This window comes from Oncorhynchus tshawytscha, linkage group LG33, assembly GCF_018296145.1.
Source record: "Oncorhynchus tshawytscha isolate Ot180627B linkage group LG33, Otsh_v2.0, whole genome shotgun sequence".
NCBI lineage: Eukaryota > Metazoa > Chordata > Actinopteri > Salmoniformes > Salmonidae > Oncorhynchus > Oncorhynchus tshawytscha.
This window is the reverse complement of record NC_056461.1, coordinates 25,258,562-25,272,771: the sequence shown is the minus strand read 5'-3', so window position 1 is coordinate 25,272,771 and position 14,210 is coordinate 25,258,562. Positions and strand designations below refer to the sequence as shown.

The 14,210-nt window shown below is 40.4% G+C and overlaps 1 protein-coding gene across 1 annotated transcript in view; it reads right to left on the bottom strand.

Moving 5' to 3' along the window:
• The window catches only part of LOC112233482 (protein PRRC2B), a 50,564-nt gene extending 43,430 nt beyond the window's left edge, over window positions 1–7,134 (bottom strand). Inside the window, 1 exon segment of the mRNA XM_024401145.2 lies at window positions 6,961–7,134. The gene's annotated coding sequence lies outside the window, so the exon portion shown is untranslated.
• Between the last annotated feature and the right edge of the window lie 7,076 nt (window positions 7,135–14,210).

Sequence of the window (14,210 nt, the reverse complement as noted above, 5' to 3'; positions counted from 1 at the left end):
GTCCGAGTCTGTAATACCAACATGTTTTAAAAAGACCACCATCGTGCCTGTGCACAAGAACACTAAGGTAGCCTGCCTAAATGACTACCAACCCGTAGCACTCACGTCTCTAGCCATGAAGTGCTTTGAAAAGGCAGGTCATGGCTCACATCAACAGCATCATCCCAGAAACCCTAGACCCACTCCAATTTGCATACTGCCCCAACAGAGCCACAGATGCAATCTCTATTGCACTCCACACTGCCCTTTCATAGGCTATTCATTGACTACAGCTCAGAGTTGAACACCATAGTGCACTCAAAGCTCATCAATAAGCTAAGGACCCTGAGACTAAACACCTCCCTCTGCAACTGGATTCTAACGGGCCACCCCCAGGTGGTAAGGGTAGGTAACAACACATCTGCCACGCTGATCCTCAACACAGGGGCCTCTCAGGGGTGCGTGCTCCGCCGCCTCCTGTACTCCCTGTTCACTCATGACTGCATGGCCAGGCATGACTCCAACACCACCATTAAATTAGCTGATGACAACAGTGGTAGGCCTGATCACCGACAACAACGAGACAGCCTATAGGGAGGCGGCAGAGACCTGGCAGTGTGGTGCCCGGACAACAACCTCTCCCTAACCCTGATCAAGACAAAGGTGATGATTGTGGACTACAGGAAAAAAAGGACTGAGCACGCCACCATTCTCATCGACGGGGCTGCAGTGGAGCAGGTTGAGAGCTTCAAGTTCCTTGGTGTCCACATCACCAACAAACTAACATGATCCAAGCACACCATGACAGTCGTGAAGCGGACACGACAATAACCTATTCCCCCTCAGCCCCTCAGACTGAAAAGATTTGGCATGGGTCCTCAGATCCTCAAAAGGTTCTACAGCTGCACCATCAAGAGCACTGGTTGCATCACTGCCTGGTATGGCAACTGCTCGGCCTGACCGCAAGGCACTATAGAGGGTAGTGTGAACGACCCAGTACATCACTGGGGCCAAGCTTCCTGCCATCCAGGACCTCTATACCAGGCGGTGTCAGAGGAAGGCCCTAAAAACGGTCAAATACTCTAGACTCTAGTCATAGACCGTTTTCTTTGCTACCACGCGGCAAGCGGTACTGGGGCGCTACGTCTAGGTCCAAAATACTTCTAAACAGCTTCTACCCCCAAGCCATAAGACTCCTGAACATCGAGTCAAATGGCTACCCAGACTACTCGCATTGCCTGCCTGCCCCCCCCCACACCACTGCCACTCTCTGTTGTCATCTATACATAGTCACTTTAATTAAACGCTACCTACATGTACATACTACCTCAACTAACGGGTGCCCCCGCACATTGACTCTGTACCGGCACCCCCCTGTGTATATATAGTTATTTTTTTACTGCTGCTCTTTAACTTCTTTGGGATAGGGGGCAGCATTTTCACTTTTGGATGAATAGCGTGCCCAGAGTGAACTGCCTCCTACTCAGTCCCAGATGCTAATATATGCATATTATTATTAGTATTGGACAGAAAAAACTATGAAGTTTCTAAAACTGTTTGAATGTCTGTGAGTATAACAGAACTCATATGGCAGGCAAAAACCTGAGAAAAAAATCCAGAGGAAGTGGGAAATCTGAGGTTTGTAGTTTTTGAACTCAGCCCCTATCGAATACACAGTGGGATATGGGTTATTTTGCACTTCCTAAGACTTCCACTAGATGTCAACCGTCTTTAGAACATTGTTTCAGGCTTCTCCTGTGAAGGGGGGTCGGATGGGAGTTGTTTGACTAAGGGGTCTGCCAGCAGCCTCGTTTTCAGTCACGCGCATTTCACATGAGAGGTATCTCTCATTCCATTGCTTTTCTACAGACAATGGAATTCTCCAGTTGGAACATTACTGAACATTTATGATAAAAACATCCTAAAGATTGATTCTATACTTAGTTTGACACGTTTCTTCGACCTGTAACATAACTTTTTGAACTTTTTGTCCGACTGGACCTGAACGTGCTTTTGGATTTGTTTACCAAACGCCCTAACAAAAGAAGCTATTTGGACATAAATGATGGACATTATCGAACAAAACAAACATTTATTGTAGAACTGCGATTCCTGGGAGTGCATTCTGATGAAGATCAAACTTAAGTGAATATTTATAATGCTATTTATGACTAATGTTGACTGCGCAACATGGCGGATATTTATTTTGGCTGGTTTGGGCTCTGAGCGCAGTTCTCAGATTATGCTTTTTCCGTAAAGTTGTTTGAAATCTGACACAGCTGTTGCATTAAGGAGAGGTGTATCTAAAGTTCCATGCATAACACTCATCAACATTTATAATGAGTATTTCTGTGAATTCATGTGGCTCTCTGCAATATCACTGCATGTTTTGGAACTACTGAACATAACACGCAAATGTAAAATACGATTTTTGGATATAAATATGAACTTTATCCAACAAAACATACATGCATTGTGTAACATGAAGTCCTATGAGTGTCATCTGATGAAGATCATCAAAGGTTCGTGATTAATTTTATCTCTATTTGTGACTCCCCTCTTTGGCTGGAATAATGGCTGGGTTTTTCTGTGAGTTGGTGGTGACCTAACAATCGTTTGTGGAGCTTTCGCTGTAAAGCATTTTTGAAATCAGACACTGTGGCTGGATTAACGAGGATTTTATCTTTAAAATGGTGCCTAATACTTGTATGTTTGAGAAATTAGATTGAGATTTTTGTTGATTTGTATTTTGCACCCTGTAATTTCATTGGCTGTTGGCGAGGGGTAACGCCAGTCCTAGACAGGTTAATTACTTGTTACTTTTCTCTCTCATTCTTATCTGTATTTTTTTTTAAACTGCACTGTCGGTTAGGGGCTCATAAGTAAGCATTTCACTGTAAGGTGTATTCGTTGTATTTGGCACGTGACTAAGAAAATTAGATTTGTAATGTTTTGGTACCCTTCCCCAGATCTGTGCCTCGACACAACCCTGTCTCAGACCACTATGGACAATTCCTTCGATCTGATGGCTTGGATTTTGATCTGACATTGTCATTATGGGGTAGTGCGTAGATTGCTGTCAAATTGTTTTTATTTAATGCATTTTAGAATTAGGCTGTAACATTAAAAAAACATTATTTTTATCTGAAAAGGTTAAGGGGTCTGAATACTTTCCGAAGGCACTGTATTTACAGAAATAAGACAGATCCTGTTTCTGTTGCCTGTGAGTTTTGTTTAATGGCCTACTGATTCCGTGAGCACCAAGCCTGACGCAACATACCAAGTAAACAATTTCACAAATTCCGGTGTTTTAAAAATCTTTGCTGTAAAAAACACTTTACACTTTTTTTTCCCATTATAACTGCCTCTCTGCTATCATACATTTTGTGTGTGCTATTTTCACTTCCAAATTTTCAGAAAACTATTTTTAATAATGCTCCTTTTTCTTGATCTCCTTCTCGTTATTTTACTGTTATGATCATAAGTAATGTCATTATCATTAGTAGGCTTATTATAGCAGCCTTGTATAACCACCATTGAGCTGTAGCACAAGAGCTTTTTAGTCTTAATACGGCAACTTAACCAGGCATATTTCAATACTTATATAGGCTACTATATCAATCATTCATTCATGTCATCACACAGCATACGAGTCACTCATTATTTGAAAGGCAATCAAGCATTTTATTTTTTTAAATCAAAGTTAAGCGAGGCTTGAATAACTAGCTGAAACAAATAAACCATTCCATTACAGAAATTGTATTCCCGAATGAAAGCGACTGTTTTTAGTTCTTGCTGTAACAAAGGCTTAACAAAAAAACTTCACAAGACTCTGGTACGCTCATAATTCATTGTTTTTTAAATTTTACCAGTCAGAAAAATGCTATTGTAATCTTTTCAGCACACATAATATGCACGCAGCGCATGCCCCTTACGTTCCTTTTCTTGATCCCTAGGATTTCCCACAACTAGTCACATTTTATCCACCCATCTGAATTTCCCTTTACCTCCTGAGCAGTCCCCCGTTTAAGGTTTATTTGTCACATCCTCTGCATCCATCTTGCTGTCACGGTGTTCAGAGTTTGTCGATGTGATTATGATATGCTATAGGTCAGGCCCTATTCAGACAGGATTAGTTTCACTGGGGGAGGTCGAGTAATGTAAATCTGTGCACAAGCACAAAACACCACATCTGTCATTTTTACATGCCAGGAGAGTAATAATTCCAGCCAGAATAACCTACTGTTTTTTGGTGAATTCCAAGGTCCTCTGATAAAACTAGTCCTTTGCTAAATCGACATCCCTGTGTTTTGAGAGTTTATTTATACATTTGACAGGTGTTGCTTGTGGTTTCCGCAAGAATAACGGATTCGATAAATTGAACTAAATGCTGCACATAAGCTATATGTATGGCCTACATGTAGCTTATCGACTTTCAGTGAATGCTTTTGCTTACATGTTTTGTGCGTATGAATTGAATATAGCAAAATACATCAGTAAAAAAAATAGAGCCCATTTAATGCAACCCTTGCTGTTAATAGATCGCAAAGCAGCATACAACTGACCTAAACGTTTGGCAATTATAAGTTCACTTTCTTAACCATAGCTTTAATTACCATAGCCTTAAAACATATCTCAAGCGCAATTGCACCGTTTAGCTGACATTTGAAGGCTGGGGGGCATTTAGGACATACTGCGGATCACACTACCTCAAAATATAATGGCGACGAAACCAAGCTCGAGTTACCAGTGGCCCTATCACCTGGACATGTTGAAATACTGTATCTTCACACCTAGAATAAAAACCTTCAGGCTTATGTCATAACTGTCAATTTATTGAACAAAAATAAGAATTACAGTGGGCAGTTTGGAAAAACCTAATCCCGTGCGAAACATCTTCTGGAATAACGGACATTTTAGTAATAATTACATAGCCAGCGCTCTCTAGTCCCGTGCGAATAGGTCTTTGGTCACGTGCATGCGATGAGAGCAAGTGTTGAGGGAATAGGGGAAGTTTTTCAGAAACAAATTAGGGATTTCGGTAGCAAGACTTTTCAGTCAGAAATGGCTGTAATTATGTTGCAGCTTTAGCAACACGGTCAGAACGATAAACACTGATGTTCTGTGGTGGTCGCTGCAGCAGGGAGGAGAGACAACGGGTGCTAGATTGCTCAAAAGAACAGACGACTCTTGGTGGACGAAGATTTTTAGTCGGGACACACAAACTTTTACAAAAAAAAAATGAAATGCGGAGGAAAAATTAGCAGGTCGAGCATAAGTCAACCCTGTTACCCATAGACAGACTAGAAATGTTTTAATTTAACTTTTTTTGTGTAGCTCCCATTCAATTGCCACCACTCCCTGTTGCACAAAAACTTCCATTCCCCTGTCACAAGAGGATCTATGGCTGATTTAAGAAATCAACCCTGTTATTTTATTTGGCACTTACTATATTGTTTTTTATTTGAATTAACCTCTAGGTAGGAACACGTTTATTGAGTTGAACATGCTCTTCATGAAATAATGTTAAAATTAGGTGAAATGCAAAGTTTTTTAAATTTTTTATGGCAAAGAATTGGTGAAACGACCCTAATATTAATCTCCAATTTCTTAACCCTGGACAACATGGGCTTGGTAGGATTACAGGGATATTGGTATCTACAGTACCAATTATCAGTTTTTCAACTCAATACCCCCCCCCCCCTTCACATAAATGCAGTGTAATTTAGGTTTAAAGTTCTCTACCTTGTAGCAAAATGTGTAGTATTGCAGGATATTAGCGTAAAAGCTGCAACAACAAAGAATCTCTCTGCCCCATGACAAAATGTGTAGTATTGCCGGATATTAATTTAGAAACGGCAACAATAACAACCTGCTTTATGATTATTTTTTTTAATTGCAGGAACTTCGCTTGAAAACAGCAACATTCTCTGATGCCAAGACTCAAGTGGCTGGCCTTTAAAACGTTGCTTATTGTATGCTATTTTTCTATCAACTTGTTTATGAGGGGGTATTTGATGAATTTGTTATCACAAAAGGGGTCCCCGATCCCAGAAAGTTGGAGAACCCCTGAGTTAGCCTACAAACAGAAGGACATTTCTATAGCCTAGCTGATAGCTAGCTGTTTGTGCACTAAAGTGGTTATGCAAGAAAAGCTAGCAGTCACAAATATTTTCAAAGGGAATAAAAATCAGAAACAAAACGGGTTAATCGCAACAGAATTTAAGAATAAAAACGTAGGAACACAGCTACCTAACCACAAAGGCCTGTTTGCTGTGTTAAGTGGCTAAACCATTATTCGTTTGCTAGCTAACCATTTTCTGCGTATTCTAACTAGCTATTGCAAAACATTGTTGATACTTGTTACCTATGCAATATTAGTTCAGAGGGGTTTAAACCTCGGACAAGTCAAATTTGACAGTAGCCATCTCTGCTGAATTAGCTAGCTAGTAGTACCCGCTTGGTAGTCTGCCTAGTATCACTGAGTATGTAAACATTGATTGCGTATTTTGTCTGCGAGTTCGTGGGGAAACAAAATGAAATGGCCATTAGTTCTTAATCAAAACCACCATGATTAAGTATTGATATAATAACTCACATTTTAGTCAAAATAATAACATTGACACCAAACTAGTTTAGCTAGATGTCAAGTTAGCTAGTCTAGCAACTAACGTTCGCTAGCTACGATTTCAAGACGGCCAATCAACTGAAGTTCCTGTTTGGAATTCCAAAAACAAATCCCAGAAAATGCAGCAATTTGGCGTTTTAGAGAACACATGAAACCCTTCACTTTCAGGTAACAGTAGTGCACAAACGAACCATTATTTTAGCAGTTTGCCAAATTTCAGGACCACGGAAGGCGGCGATGACTATATAGGACAAGGCGATTAAAAATGGCTGCTGCACAGAACAAAGCAACAATAAAACTGGTCAGTTGGTGAAGTCCCTGCAAAACAGTTCACACATACATTCATAACTCACCGATTTTACTTGTTATTATTTATTGTGATCAATAATGACGATTTATTTCCGAAAGATTACGTTGCTTCAAAGGATGGCTGGCGATTGTGCTGCCTATTCTTATTCTATTTTCCCGTTCACTTATGTTGTTGGTGGGCAACCGACCCGGCCTGAAAATGAAATTCCTTGCCACAGACAGAAGGGGTAACCCAGACACGCCACAGGGGCTATAAAGCTGAAGCATCCGTTTAGAACGTTTTCTCACCACCAAATATGGTAGTGAGAGGAAGTGCAGTCGCGAGTAGTGGGAGAGGACGGAACTAGTTGAAACTGGACCGATATTCTGCTAATTTTCTCATCGATTAAACATTTGCTCTCAATAGATTTACTGTTCTCAAAACTAGAATGTGTTATGAATACAGGGCACTAGGTATAGACTTCACTCTTTAAAAAAATGCGTTGTTCAGAAGGAGTGCAAGGTTGAATTGAGTTTGTGCACACGCGCACTTCACAGAGTAGGCATTCCCTAAACGAAATATGCAAATATATTCTACAACGCGCCAATAGGATCTAACTAGCTTGTGCATGGCTTTGGCCACCTCCTTGCTTGTTCAATCCACTATGCTTCATTTGCTCCCGCTATAAACGACACAGATTAACTATCTTGGGTTAATTATAAATATCTTTGTCCCTGCTCTCGTCGATTCTGGTGTGGCTGTACACGGATATGACGTGCCGAATGTAACAGCGACACCTGGTGTCCAGAGCCATATATTTAACAGCTTTAGACTGAGCATTTCATAAGTGTCAAAGGCTTTTATTGACAATTACATGAAGTTGATGCAAAGAGTCAATATTTGCAGTGTTGACCCTTCATTTTCAAGACCTCTGCAATTCGCTCTGGCATGCTGTCAATTAACTTCTGGGCCACATCCTGACTGATGGCAGCCCATTCTTGCATAATCAATGCTTAGAGTTTGTCCGAATGTGTGGGGGTTTTGTTTGTCCACCTGCCTCTTGAGGATTGACCACAAATTCTAAATGGGATTAAAGTCTGGGGAGTTTCCTGGCCATGGACCCAAAATGTAGATGTTTTGTTCCCCGAGACACTTAGTTATCACTTTTGTCTTATGGCAAAGTGCTCCAGTGCTGGCACTTTGCCATTTTGTCTCATGGCAAAGTGCTGGAAAAAGGCCTTGTTCGTCACCAAACTGATCCTGGATGGTTGGGAGAAGTTGCTCTCGGAGGATGTGTTGGTACCATCCTCCAAAAGTCTTCGCCTCACTGTGCGTGCAGATGCACTCACACCAGCCTGCTGCCATTCCTGAGCAAGCTCTGTACTGGTGGTGCCCCGATCCCGCAGCTGAATCAACTTTAGGAGACGGTCCTGGCGCTTGCTGGACTTTCTTGGGCGCCCCGAAGCCCTCTTCACAACAATTGAACCTCTCTCCTTGAAGCTCTTGATGATCCGATAAATGGTTGATTTAGGTGCAATATCCTTGCCTGTGAAGCCCTCTTTGTGCAAAGCAATGATGACAGCACATGTTTCCTTACAGATAACCATGGTTAACAGAGGAAGAACAATGATTCCAAGCACCACCGGCCTTTTGAAGCTTCCAGTCTGTTATTCAAACTCAATCAGCATGACAGAGTGATCTCCAGCCGTGTCCTCATCAACACTCACACCTGTGTTAACGAGAGAATCACTGACATGATGTCAGCTGATCCTTTGTGGCAGGGCTGAAATGTAGTGGAAATGTTTTTTGGGGATTCAGTTCATTTGCATGGCAAAGAGGGACTTTGCAATTAATTGCAATTCATCTGATCTCTCTTCATAACATTCTGGAGTATATGCAAATTGCCATCATACAAACTGAGGCAGCAGACTTTGTGAAAATTAATATTTGTGTCATTCTCAAAACTTTTGGCCACAACTGTACATACAGTAACATTGTTTAAATATTCCCCATGTAATATTTATAGGGAGCTATCATGGCTGCCATAGAATGTTGGAGTGTCATGTAAATGCATCATAATGCAGTAACCACATTGGCCCAACTCTCTAAATACCAGTGGTGTAAAGTATTTAAGTAAACACACTAGAAAGTACTACTTACTTAAGTCATTTTTGGAGGGGTATCTCTGCTTTACTTTGCTATTTATATTTTTGACAAATTTTACTTTTACGCCACTACATTCCTAAACAAAATAATGTACTTTATACTCCTTACATTTCCCCTGACTCTCAAATGTACAAGTTACATTTTGAATGCTTAGTAGGAAAGGAAAATTGTCTAATTCACGCACTTATCAAGGGAACATCACCGGTCATCTCTACTGCATCGTATCTGGCAGACTTAGGAAACACAAATGCTTTTTGTGTCTCATAGTGTAGGAGCTTAGAATGTCCAATAGAGAGCGCACTTATCAAGACATTTGAATAACTAGCCAGCATTTAAATGCCAAACCTTGTTTTGACTCACAGGCTTTGGCATTTGCCCACATGCACTCATCAATATTTTGTCATTAATGTATGAAGAAGGTGTTATTTCCTTTCCCTGCTCTGAGGGGTGAAATGATGTATTGGTCTCTAAGCAGAGATGAAGAGTTGAAGACAGAAACCCTTTTAGCACTGGAAGGGAATACTGGGGAGATGGAGAACATACAGTTTTAGTCACATAATATCAAAACCTATTCCATCATTAAAGTCACGTAACAAATAACCAGAATTGTGTAATTTTAGACATTGACACTTTACCAATTATTGTTCCTGTTCAAATGAATACTGGACTCTGTATAAGGATTGGTGAAATCCACAGGTGTTTTACGTCCTGCTTGAATATGGCAGAAATGCTCTGAAGAAAATGATTTCAGAATATGGTCAAGACAGAGGAAAACAGCTACTTCCTCTCTCAGTTACGTTTGGCAAGAAAGCCTATTGCACTGCTGCGTAAACATGTCTGATGATGAGTCAGAGGGGCGTTCAACTCCTTTCACTTCCCTTTTAGATGCAGTAAGTATGCCTACAGATATCAGGCTATAAGCGATGTCAATAAAGAAAGAGTTGTCTTTTTTTTGTTGCAACAATGTGATGTAACTACACATTTCTAGATGTACCTCTGTCCAGCAACTACCTTTTATTAAATAAATGAGTAATTAAATTAAATGAATGAAACACTCATTTTCAACTCATGAAATACTGACACAGTTATTGGGTTAATCAATACTGTCATTATTGATGTAGGTTTTTATTGTAAACCGAACTGAAAGTACTTCTGGCTTATGCTTGTGTGTGTGTGTGTTTGATGCAGTTAGTTTTGGGGTATAGGATCTCGATAAGCACTATTAATAAAGTGCTGAGTCAGGGCTGGCCCACAGACTGACCAAAGGATACCTGACCACTATTGTTATCAGGGAGTGGGAGTTGACAGCTGCCTGGATACTAGTAGGAGACAAGGGAGGATAGGACAATGACAACACTGTGAAAGAGACTTGAAGTTACACACGAGAGCCAAAGTTTTCCAGGTTAATCTGGCCCACTTGGTACCATATATTTCCAAGATAATGTATATTGTAGAGATTGATATCATTGTCCTTGGTTGGTCTGTCAGACACTGCCCCTCATTTTATGGCAGGCAGCAATGTAGTGGGGTGGGTTATCTTCATATAAAGTACTCTCTCTCTCTCCAGCTGTCAGAATTATCCGCCTCGCTAACGTTACTGCCAGACAGCAACAGAACCCCCTGAAGGACACTCATATATATATATATATATATATATATATATATCTCTACTGCCCTCCTCAGCCAGCTGCTTTTCACTGGGCCGTTTGAAGTGGATCTGTAGGAAATGCTTTGCATGTTATCAGTGGTGTAATAGCGTTGGCTCTTTGTTGAATGATTACAGTTCTTCTCAATTGCTAAAACACAATTTCTGAAACCTTGCTCCATTTCCTGAAAACATTAAACACAAAACCTCATCTTCAAGCACTATTTACATAACCTCTGACTCCTCTCGCAAAAATAAACATTCGTCTCAAAACAGTTTTACCTGTGTTCAAAATCAAACACTGCTCTCAAATCATAAACAAAGTGATCAAAATGATATACACTCTCAAGCAGTCAGTAAACAATACAACGAAAAATAGAAAACACATGGTTTTTCATCTACAAAAATATTCATATTTTTCCGTCATTGTCTTTTGATGAACGAAAACATATTCTATCATAGTAGCTCAAAATTGATCAGAAATTACTTCTCTGCTTTGCTCTTTGCAATTTAGTTTTTTGTTCTTCCTCCTCCTTGTACCCCCATTTTTACAGTACTGTACCCTGCATCTCACAAACTTGTCCTTTGTCGCTGTGATACTGTAATTCTTGTTCTTTGTTGATTTGAACCTGCAACCAGTCAAAATCTATTGAGCAGTCAGTACTGTTAATAAATGGAAAGCACAATGTTCAGGACCATACAATTTGTCCATTGTACAGTATACAGCCTACAATGCACAGATATCATAAATATCAAGTATACAATACTAAAAGGGACAAAAAGCAAAGGAGTAAACATGTGATCAATGTGCTTCTTCTTGTCTTTGGGCTAGGTCAGGCCAGAGCACTTTGTCGAAATCACAAGCAATATTGTCCCTCCTGAGGCAACGGGGGAAGAAGCCTCTTGTGTGCCCTATCCAGCCCTGACATATCACCACAGGCTAAATCCATGGCTTGCAGAAGATTTACTCTGGTGTAGGGTTGTCTATCATACACGTTCCATCTCCAAGAGGAGAAAAACTCCTCAATCGGATTCAGGAAAGGCAAGTATGGAGGGAGGTACAAGTTCATAAACTGCCCATTGATGTTAAACCATTCCCTTACCTGAGCAGCTCGGTGGAAACTGACATTGTCCAACACTATCACATAGGTGGGAATGGGATTCTCATTTAGCTCTTGACCCTGCTGCTCTTGAACCTGCTGCTCAAATAAAATATCTCTTAGATTGGCAATAAATCTTAGAAGGTGCTGGGTGTTATATGACCCGAGTGTAACATGGTGATGTAGTTGATAGCAGCACAGATTGTGACATTGCCACCTCGTTGACTTGGGACTTCAACAATGGCCCGCTGTCCAATCATGTTTCGGCCTCTCCTTCTCCTCTTTGTTAGATTGAAGCCTGCTTCATCGACAAAGATGAACTCATGGGGTCTGTCCAAGGATTCCAAGTCAAATATTGTCTGTGTAGAAATACAATATGCTGTATGTAGGATTTTGTAAGTCGTACAGAGACAGTGCTATACTGTAGAGTACAATTAGGCTTCTGATTCACATACATTGTATGTACTGAAGAATAATGTCATTCACATAGTATGTGTTAGTACTGTAGACAATCTGGATTACAGTAAATGTTTCTAAATGTACACTTACTTGCACATACTGAGCTCGCAGTTCTTTCACCCTTGGTGAGTTGCACTCAGAAGGTACTCTGTATACTTGTTTCATTCGCATCCTGTTACAATGGAGGACACGGCCAATTGTGGAAATGCTCACACTGTCGATTCCCTGGAAGTGTGTGTTGTCTTGTATTTAAAAAAAAATAGATATTTGACCTTTATTTAACTAGGCAAGACAGGTAAGAACAAATTCTTATTTTCAATGACAGCCTAGGAACAGTGGGTTAACTGCCTGTTCAGGGGCAGAATGACAGATTTGTACCTTGTCAGCTCGGGAGGTTTGAACTTGCAACCTTCCGGTTACTAGTCCAACGCTCTAACCACTAGGCTACCCCGTTTCTCTGAGTTGTATTGCATTATCTTTAAGAACCATGCCAACTATAATGGCCTCTTGCTCCCGAGTGAATATAGCTGTCCTTCCACCTGCATGTGGCAGCCTTGCAATTCTACAAAAAGTAGTTGTGCAGTTACAAAACATATTCATGCAGTACAGTACATACAGAGATTAACTTTACAAATGTCTATTGAAACTGCTGCATATAGTGTAGTACAGTAAATTTGCAATTACAAAAATACAGTAGTATACTGTACCTGTTCTCTTCTCTGAATGTCCTTACTATGGTGGACACAGAACATTGGCTCAAATTGGGTTGCACTCTAAGTCCTGCTTCCCTTATTGTCAGACCATGGACAAGAACGTGGTCTATAACTGTTGCTCGAATTTCATCAGATATTTCCACTCTTTGTCTTCCTCTTCCTCTTCGTCCTCCTCTTCCTCTTTATGGCCCTCCTCCTCCTCTTCCTCCTCGTCGCCCACCTCGCATACGCACTCGTCCTCGTTTTCTCTCTGAACTGGCTTATATTGGTTGTGTCGCATCATTTGAAACAGGTTAAATCAATTTTGAGTGGTTGTGTTCAATCAATGACATGTGTTCTCTATTTGTATTTGATTGTTGCCACTTGTGTTTACCAGTATGGATGACATGTGCATTAGAGTGCAGAATGTGTTTTGAGAATGAGAATGTGTTTAGAGTTTTGCTGAAAAGTCTAAGTGAGATCTGCAAATTGTGTTTTACCATGTGAAATGGTTTAAGGTATTGACAACAGACAGCATAATTAGCTAAATGAGTCCAGGCAACTGAGAACTTTGTTCAGCCAATGGGTTTTTAGTGTTTTAGCAATTGAGAAAAAATGTCATTATGAACATTATGATTAAGAGATCTGAAGGTGATGTATGATGGTGTTATGGCCTATGCTAGCAGAGGTAGTATGAATGGGCTGAAAGGACCTCTCAGTAAAGGATGGCCTTCACAATGTGGGAATTAGTCATAGAACAGGAACTCTAAAACTAACAGGAAGAGAGAAAAAGTGGGGAGAGAAGCAAGCTAGCCATGCAGATAGAGAAGAAGAAAGTGAGAAATGGCTAGAGAAGTAAATAGATCATCAAAAAAGGAAGGCTGAGGGAAAAAGGTAATGTAGTATGATTTTGCTTTTCAATTATTTGTAAATCAATGAATGCACTCGACGAATGCTTTATAAGTGATTCATTTAAAGTGGGACAGAGTTGTCACCAGCCGTTTCAGAACACGCGCCCAGGTAACAAAAACAAATCATCTCTCAAATGATCTCCTTGTGATAGTGTTAGACAACTGTAACATAGGTATGTGAACATGAGCAATGTGAGAGAAAAAGATAACGAAATATAGCCGCGGGCAGCAATGAATGGGGTTCACAGGATGTCAGAAAGGATGCAAAATCAGTTGGATAACAAAGCAAGCGCTCTATCATCTAGGAATTATCTGCAATCAGTAAATGCATTACCATGTTT